Source organism: Schistocerca serialis, chromosome 4, assembly GCF_023864345.2.
Source record: "Schistocerca serialis cubense isolate TAMUIC-IGC-003099 chromosome 4, iqSchSeri2.2, whole genome shotgun sequence".
NCBI lineage: Eukaryota > Metazoa > Arthropoda > Insecta > Orthoptera > Acrididae > Schistocerca > Schistocerca serialis.
The window spans coordinates 163204651-163213772 of NC_064641.1; the positions used below are offsets into that span (position 1 = coordinate 163204651).

The 9122-nt window shown below is 39.1% G+C and overlaps 1 pseudogene; it reads right to left on the reverse strand.

The window, feature by feature from the left end:
* Nucleotides 1-8599: 8599 nt before the first annotated feature.
* LOC126475769 (5S ribosomal RNA) lies at nucleotides 8600-8718 on the reverse strand (annotated as a pseudogene).
* Between the last annotated feature and the right edge of the window lie 404 nt (nucleotides 8719-9122).

The window sequence follows — 9122 nt, forward strand, 5'->3', positions numbered from 1 at the left end:
CAGAACTACAAATGTTAATTTTAGTGATGAAATAATTAGAAGTAAGAAACTCTATGATATACATTAAAAATGAATGATAATGAATACTTTTATGAAGAAAATGGTAATATGAATATGAATAATGAATAACATAGTGTCTATTTTTTGCACATGATAATAAATGATGATGAACAGTTGTATGAAGAATATGGTAATACGAATAATGAAGTTTTTCTTTGCAGATGATGATAGTGATGAAGTTTATATATATTTTTTATTAATTAAGAGATACTATGTAGTTATTTAAGTATGTGTTGCAGTTCTTTTTGACAGTATGTCATATGTTACATAGTATAATGACTGACTGTTTTTGGAAAGACAGTCAGAGTACATACATATTAAGTACACTTTTCATTACCTGTTAATTCCAAGTTTACTACTTTTCAGCATAATATGAATACATTTCTTCTTTCAGCTCAATAATCCACTTTGTGTTCTTTCCAGTAGAAGCTTTTCATGATATTAATGTGGTACAAGCGCTTACTTAGTAAACGTGTTGTAGTACTTGCATTTATGTTTTACACAGTTGTCTCTATCATTCATGACTGTGATCAGATATACTCTACTTGTTTGATAGTCGTGCTATAGATGACTCATGACAAATGAAGTTATTAATACTTATTTCCAGCAATAAGTCAAAAGAAAATATTTTCATGCCCCAGCAATTGACTATTGATCCCAACGCAATGCATTTCTAGCACAAAAACTTTTTTTATTACCAGTCCCAACTGTTACCAGTATACAACTAAATAATGCTACCAGTTTAAGATATATTTCAAGTCCTAAATATAATGCAAATTTTTCTGATGTATTGATTCCATTATGTCTATGTATTATTGGACTAAACATCCTGAATACTGGTTCCAATGTCTTAGTAAGTAGGCTTTTTAGGTGTTCTTATTGGTAACGCCACGTAGCGCTCTGTATGAAAATCACTGGCTGTGCTGTGTGCAGTCTGCGGCTAGTTTGCATTGTTGTCTGCCATTGTAGTGTTGGGCACCTGGATGTTAACAGCCCGCAGCGTTGTGCAGTTGGAGGCGAGCTGCCAGCAGTGGTGGATGTGGGGAGTGAGATGGCGGAGTTTTGAGAGTGGATGATCTGGACGTGTGTCCATTAGAGAGAGTAAATTTGTTAGACTGGATGTCATGAACTGATATATATATATATATATATATATTATGACTTTTGAACACTATTAAGGTAAATACATTGTTTGTTCTCTATCAAAATCTTTCATTTGCTAAATATGCCTATCAGTAGTTAGTGTCTTCAGTAGTTTGAATATTTTATTTAGCTGGCAGTAGTGGCGCTCTCTTTATTGCAGTAGTTTGAGTAACGAAGATTTTTGTGAGGTAAGTGATTTGTGAAAGGTATAGGTTAATGTTAGTCAGGGCCATCCTTTTGTAGGGATTATTGAAAGTCAGATTGTGTGGCGCTAAATATATTGTGTATCAGTTTAGTGTTGATCAGAATAGGTAAAGAGCAAAATGTCTGAGTCCGTACAGTTTTGCTCAGCTGTTTGAAAATCAAATAGCGTGAGAGTTTTATCAGCACAGTAATTCATAAATTTTTCTAAGGGGATGCTTCATCTTACATTTTAAATATGTCTTATGTCACTTGCATGATATCATATATAAACACTAGTAGCTTGGTGCTACACGGAATAATTTTTGAATTATGAATTTTGAATAATGCATAATAAATGCTTTGTAAATAGCCAATGAATGCCAATAATTATCCAATTCGCTTCATACACTAGTGTAATTCTGAATGATGACTAGCATAGCTGGCCAGAGTGTCCGAGCAGTTCTAGGTGCTACAGTCTGGAACCGCGCGACCGCTACCGTCGCAGGTTCGAATTCTGCCTCAGGCATGGATGTGTGTGATGTCTTTAGGTTAGTTAGGTTTAAGTAGTTCTAAGTTCTAGTGGACTGATGACCTTAGCAGTTACGTCCCATAGTGCTCAGAGACATTTGAACCATTTGACTAGCATAAGACTTAATGTATCCTTCACCTTCTGACCTAATTACCACCGGTTACTCCGATATTCGTATGTCCTGTCCATCCTCATGATCATGGAGGACTATATGTGCGTTTTGCATTAATTGTACATTGATTTATGAGTATGGATTCTACAAGGATGTGGTGTTGACATATAAGGCTATCCACCACCTTGAACGATGGAGATGTTGTTATGGACCTACTGCTTGGTGTACCTAAAGTACTACCACAAAGATATCATACAATATTAATACAAAATTTCAGTGTCTTGGCTACACTGATAATTACTTCAGGGAAGAGAACTTCATATTGTCTCACTTAGTGTTGTACTTCTGTAGAAAGGTATGGACATTTAGTGCAGCTATATGCAACTCACTGTGCTACGACCATGGTGCTATCCTTGCCATTCCTTTCCTAGTTCTTGTAAAATGGTAAAGACTTATATAGTGCGTGTGCACTTTATTTCATTTGTCACTATGTTTAAATTCTTATAAAATATTGAAGACTTATACAGTGCATGTGCACTCTCTTTCATTTCTTAGTATGTTCTGTACTCACTGTATATACACTTTGTCATTTCTTCTGTACTCAGTGCGTGTGCACTCTATTTCATTTCTTAATATGTTCTGTACTTATATTATTTATCAATAATATTGTATATATGTATATACACTGTGATGTAGACTTAGTAAACTATATAGGTTATAGAAAAATTTGTTGCTCATGGCAAGTACATTTGACTCACCATCGCTGCCAAATTTTTAACCTCCCAGTGGAGGGTTATGTATCACGTCTTTGAATAAGCAATTTTTTGCTAGTGCATTCGAGCAGATGTAATTTCGATGGATTGCTCACGTGCTGCCTGCGATATGTAAGTTATAATAGAATCGCGGACCAGAGAGCAGTGTCGGCTGCAGTAGGAGCTGTGTCAGCAGTAGTAGTGGTAGCTGGCTGTCGGGTGTTGGGCTGGTCGTGCCTGAGCTATATAGTATAAGGTAAAAGTTGCCGCACAGATATGTAATTTGTTACAACTAAATTTGTACTATAATTATATCGAGACCCATGTAAATGTTTAAAAAAATCTTTTGATAATAATCTTTTTTATAAAATTAACTTTTTGATAATCATTCGTCTGAATTTAAGGAATTTACCAATTTCTTCAATCCATCGTCATCCCGATTATCGTAAAGAAAAAGCAGTTGTTTCTTTTTATACATGACAAATCTAGCGGCCAGCATTGCACTGGGCTGTGCCAGAAAAATTTCTTATAGAAGCAGATATATGCGCGTTATCTGGCGACTTCAATTTATTCAGAATGATCTTTCTTGGCGACGACACAGCACTGCTGACGTCAAAATTTACCAGTTTAGATTCATAGTCAGTTAATTATTGAAATGTTATATATGAGTCACATTTTTTTATTAAGAGGTTAGTCAAATTTTTATTGTGAGGTTACGGATGTAAACTGTTGGGAGGTTACATTAAATGTCAATGATATAAATATTTTTTCTGTTGGGTGGTTACAACCTGGAAGAGCAGCTGAACGGAGTGAACAGTGTCTTGAAAGGAGGATTTAAGATGAACATCAACAAAAGCAAAACGAGGATAATGGAATGTAGTCGAATTAAATCAGATGATGCTGAGGAAATTAGATTAGGAACTGAGACGCTTAAAGTAGTAAATGAGTTTTGCTATTTGGGGAGCGAAATAACTGATGATGTTCGAAGTAGAGAGGATATAAAACGTAGACTGGCAATGGCAAGGAAAGCGTTTCTGAAGAAGAGAAATTTGTTAACATTGAGTGTAGATTGAAGTCTCAGGAAGTCGTTTCTGAAAGTATTTGTATGGAGTGTAGCCATGTATTGAAGTGAAACGTGAACGATATATAGTTTGGACAAGAAGAGAATAGAAGCTTTCGAAATGTGGTGCAACAAAAGAATGCTGAAGATTAGATGGGTAGATCACATAACTAATGATGAGGTATTGAAGAGAATTGGGGAGAAGAGAAATTTGTTGCACAACTTGACTAGAAGAAAGGATCGCTTGGTAGGACATATTCTGAGGCACCAAGGGATCACCAGTTTAGTATTGCTGGACAGCATGGAGGGTAAAAATCGTACAGGGTGACCAAGAGATGAATGCACCAAAAACACATTGTGAAGGATGTAGGTTGGAGTAGGTACTGGGTGATGAAGAAGCTTGCAAAGGATAGAGCATGGAGAGATGCATCAAACCAGTCTCTGGACTGAAGACCACAACAACAACAACAACAACATTCCAGAAGCATTCAGTTTCTCTACAGCCGCTTGTGTAGTACAGTGTCTTTGCCTTTTGGAAATATAGAAATACGGAATCAATTTGAAATTCCTTGTTAATAGCACTCAACACTTTGTGTGTGTAAAGAGCTAGTTGTGTTTCACAAGAACGATGTTTTCTAAATTCGTGTTGACCGCGTGTCAATACACCGTTCTCTTCGACGGAATTCATAATGTTCGAACGCAATAAATGTTCTCAAGTCCTGCTGCATATGGATATTAATAATATGGGCTGGTAATTTAGTGGATTACTCCTACTATCTTTCTTGAATATTGGTGTGAGTTGTGCAACTTTCCAGTCTTTGGATACAGATCTCTCGTCGAGCGAGCGGTTGTATATGATTTTTAAGTGTGGAGCTATTGCATCAGCATACTGCGAAGGGAACCTAACCACTATACAATCTGGACCAGTAGACTTGTTTTTATTGAGTGATTTAAGTTTCTTCACAACAAGTTACTTATGTTGACAGCTGTTCTTGATTCGAAGTCTGGGATATTTACTTCGTCTTCTGTGGTGAAGGAATTTAGGAAGGCTGTGTTTAGCAACTCTGCTTCTGCAGCACTGTCGTCAATAGTATTTCCATTGGAGTCGCGCAGAGAAGGCACTAATTGTCTCTTGCCGCAAACATACTTCACATACGACCAGAATCTCTTTGGATTTTCTGCCAGGTTTCGAGACAAAGTTTTGTTGTGGAAACTATTATAAGTCTCTCGCATTTAATTCTGTGTATCTCGAGAGCAGCTGATTTACAAGAACTTACATAATCACTTCTGTTTGCATGGTGTTCAACAAATTAGAAACAGTTTAAAAGGAAAAAAACTGTATACTTATGGCTGGATCAATTACTGCTCAGCGTGAGACGATCTTTTACACTCTTTTTAATCTGTCTGATGCGATTTATAAGTAAATAGCAACAACTATGTAAGACTTCTTTTACATTCATGAATATTGTACCAACTTATGTCCTTAACACTGTCAATTAAGTTATGATACTATATGAAGAGTATTATATATAATTAAATTCTACTGCTATGGGTATTCCTATGATACTGTTCTTATATGCTATATTAACTTTGTTCTAGTACCAATGGCTTTCAGCATAGGCCTTAATATAACTGATAACGGCAGTTCTGTACTTTGCTTGTTAAAAAGACAACAAACAAATTATTCTATAAAATTAATTATTAAAGAAAGAATTATTAAAATATTTTTTTTAGACATATCTTCTCTTGTGACATTCACAGCGACAGCGAACTTTATATCACTGCATGCTGAGAAGTAAGGCTTTTCCTGCGGCACCTCTTCGCACATTATAGACGCTTATTTATTTATAAAAAAGTTTGAGTATACTGGGTACACAGGACACATTTATATAGTGCAGATGCTGATGGTTACTTGTCGCTTTTATCTTTAGTCCAAAAGCAGAGCTTGAAAATACCGCTTCAGTTGTAAATTACCTTATTTTCACACGACTGGTTTCGGACTGTTTTAAGCCCATCCTCAGATGTCATAGCTGTGCTGTGGACCCCAAGCGCCGCCGCGTGTACCAGGCGCAGAACAGGGAGTTTTGCGCTCATAAGCAGCACACCGCGCCTGGTACCCGTTGACAGCTGTCCGCAGACGATGTGAGAAGAGAAGGCCATGAGCTAACGCTGGTGATTATAATGTACAGCATGCTGCTAAAACAGGTAACCACAAATATATCCAGAAATTGCTGTACTGAGTCACGGCATTGGTTAAGCTATAAACAGGAAATGTGGCAAATTTTCTGACGTAAGGAAGATGCAACGTTTACAGTTCCACATATATTTGTTTCAGCGGAAAAAAGTATAACATCCACACAATACAGTCACAAATACGCTTCACAATGAAAAAAGAACAAGAAACTAAATTTCCTGGACCTCACAATAACAAGAGACAGCAACCAACATGGATTTTCTACCTACGTGAGTCCTACATCCACAAGGTCTTTTATCCATAGCACGACCAACAACCCGACAGCTCATAAACATACTAGCTTCAGATGTGTGCTCGACAGGTTACACAGAACACCTAGAAGAAAATTATTACATACATAAAGCTGTAGTAGGAAACAAAAACGCAGTAAATGAACACAACAAAACTTTGCAACAACATGCTTTCTACTGTTTTAAGAGAACTGATACAGGACACAGAATAGAAAAAAACCGTTTACATAAACGCATGACATCTCTCTCTCTCTCTCTCTCACACACACACACACACACACACACACACACACACACACAAACAGACACACACATACATGAACGCATGATTACTCCCCCGTCACACACAAAGACCTAAGTAAGGAATAAGATTTCGTCAGAACTACCGCTAAAGCTTTCAAAAATCCCCTCGTGATATGTGATGCATTCATCAACACTCGTCAACAGTACGATGGCGTAATGTTTGGAATTGCGGCCAAGGTGAGAAGTTATGTTGTTCTGTATTTTCAGGGCAAGAAAAAGTAGACCAACTAACGTGAGTACGTGACGTGGTTCCATTGCAACCAAGCATTGAGCAACATCGTTTTCTAAAACATTACAGCAAATTTCAATAGCAACATCTCTGACGTTTGTACGTTCACATTTTGATTCTTGTTAACAACAGCCATCATGTCTTACAGGTGACATGCTGTACGCCGGAAAAAAGGGGCAACAAACAAAGACACTATGAAAGAACTCTGACGTAATAAGCTATTATAAAACTATTCACACAATCAGCATATGGAACCATATATATAATAACGCTTTTCGTAATGTTTTATATCGATGCTATTTTCTGCATATTTTAGAATAAAGAAACCCACTAATGATGGCAGTATTTCGTTGAAACTAGATGAGGGAATAAAATAAACAACAGCGTTTTGCATCAAGGCGTATCTAGGAAGTCAAACTGCTTCGAAGAGGACTTCAGTGACGTAACTCTTTCAGTTGGTAACAACATACCACCACCGCTCAAACCACCATCATGTTCGACAAAGGTCCTGAGTGCATTACGTGCTGATACGTCTCTCCATATGATGGTAACTGCAGCACTGTCATTTAGGTGATTCAGGTGGTATGCTGAGGGATTGGGGGGGGGGGGGGGGGAGGGGGATGGCGGCACAGTACTGCATGGGCATACTGACCTCCAGATCTACGAACACGGTACACTCACCGCGAATTTTGAAGCTGTTTCTCCATGTGCGTCAGTTCAGTCGTGCATTAGGCCCTCACTTCCTTACTATAGAAGACAGTATTCGACCGCATCGAACTGTGCAGGAAGAAAAGATCTTAGAACGAAAGGATATTCGGCGAATGGACTGGCCCTCCCGTTCCCCTCCCTCCCCCCTCTCTATTACACCGTCATCCGTCTTAAAAACTATCGAGGACGTGTGGGATGTGTTGGGAAGACGTTTTGCAGGACGTCCGCATGCAGTTGTCTACAGTGCTGTTGGCGGAATGGAATGCCCAACTACTAAAATTTGTACCAACCTTGTGGCAAGTTACATAGCACGCATTACAATCCGTAGTGATCACACACTATATTAAGAACCATCTACCGCCTTTTGTAAGGGACCGTGATGCATCCTGGTGACACTAGTGTAATTATCGTCTTTGAATAAAAATATCACTTCTCTTCGTCTCACTGCATATTTCTTTCATTCACCTTCTATACCATACCGCAGCAGTTATTTCTACGTATGGTCAAAGTTTCATCGAGCTACGCTCTTTGCAGTGACACATTACGCGAATGTTAGTTTTGGCCTTACGTTTTGCACACCTTTGAATTTCATCAAGCTCCACAACTCCGTTGCTGAAGTCAGCTTGGAAGGCTCTTTCCAATAACACAAAGAGGTATATAGTTCATTAAAATATTAGTTTCGTAATTCGACAGACACAAACGTTAAAAATTATTTTCGTACATCAAAGTTCTCCACATTTCTCGCCACAGACTATCGATGTATGCAACTTGATATGTTTGTTAGTTATGTACCCTGAAGCGTGAAAAAACTGCAATAGGCATGCATATCCAAATACCACTCCGTCTACAGGCCACAAGTGGCTCATCGGGACCATCCGACCGCCGTGTAATCCTCAGAGGAGGATGCGGATAGGAGGGGCGTGTGGTCAGCACACCGCTCTCCCGGTCGTTATGATGGTATTCTTGACCGAAGCCGCTACTATTCGGTCGAGTAGCTCCTCAATTGGCATCACGAGGCTGAGGGCACCACGAAAAATGGCAACAGCGCATGGCGGCCTGGATGGTCACCCATCCAAGAGCCGAACCACGCCCGACAGCGCTTAACTTCGGTGATCTCACGGGAACCGGTGTATCCACTGCGGCACGGCCGTTACCCATATCCAAATACAGGTATATGTAAAAAGGCAGAATACGGCACTGCGGCTGACGAGTGTGATGTGAATATCAGTATTCCGGTAAAACATCCATCTCCAACACCGCTGTGGCCGGGAAAATATCCTGGAAGATCTGGACCAACGACGCCTGAAGAGAATCGTTCAATGTGATACAAGTGCAACCCTCCAGCAAACTGCTGTAGAGTTCATTGCTGGACCATAAAAAAATGTCAGCGTACGAACTATTCATCGAAGCATTGTCTGTATGGGGTTTCGGAGCCGAGGGACCACGCGTGTAAACTTGATGACAGCGCGACGCAAAGCTTTACGCCTCGCCTGGGTCCGTCAACACCGACGTTGGACTGCAGATGACTGGAAACATGTAGCCGGGTTGGACGAGTCTCT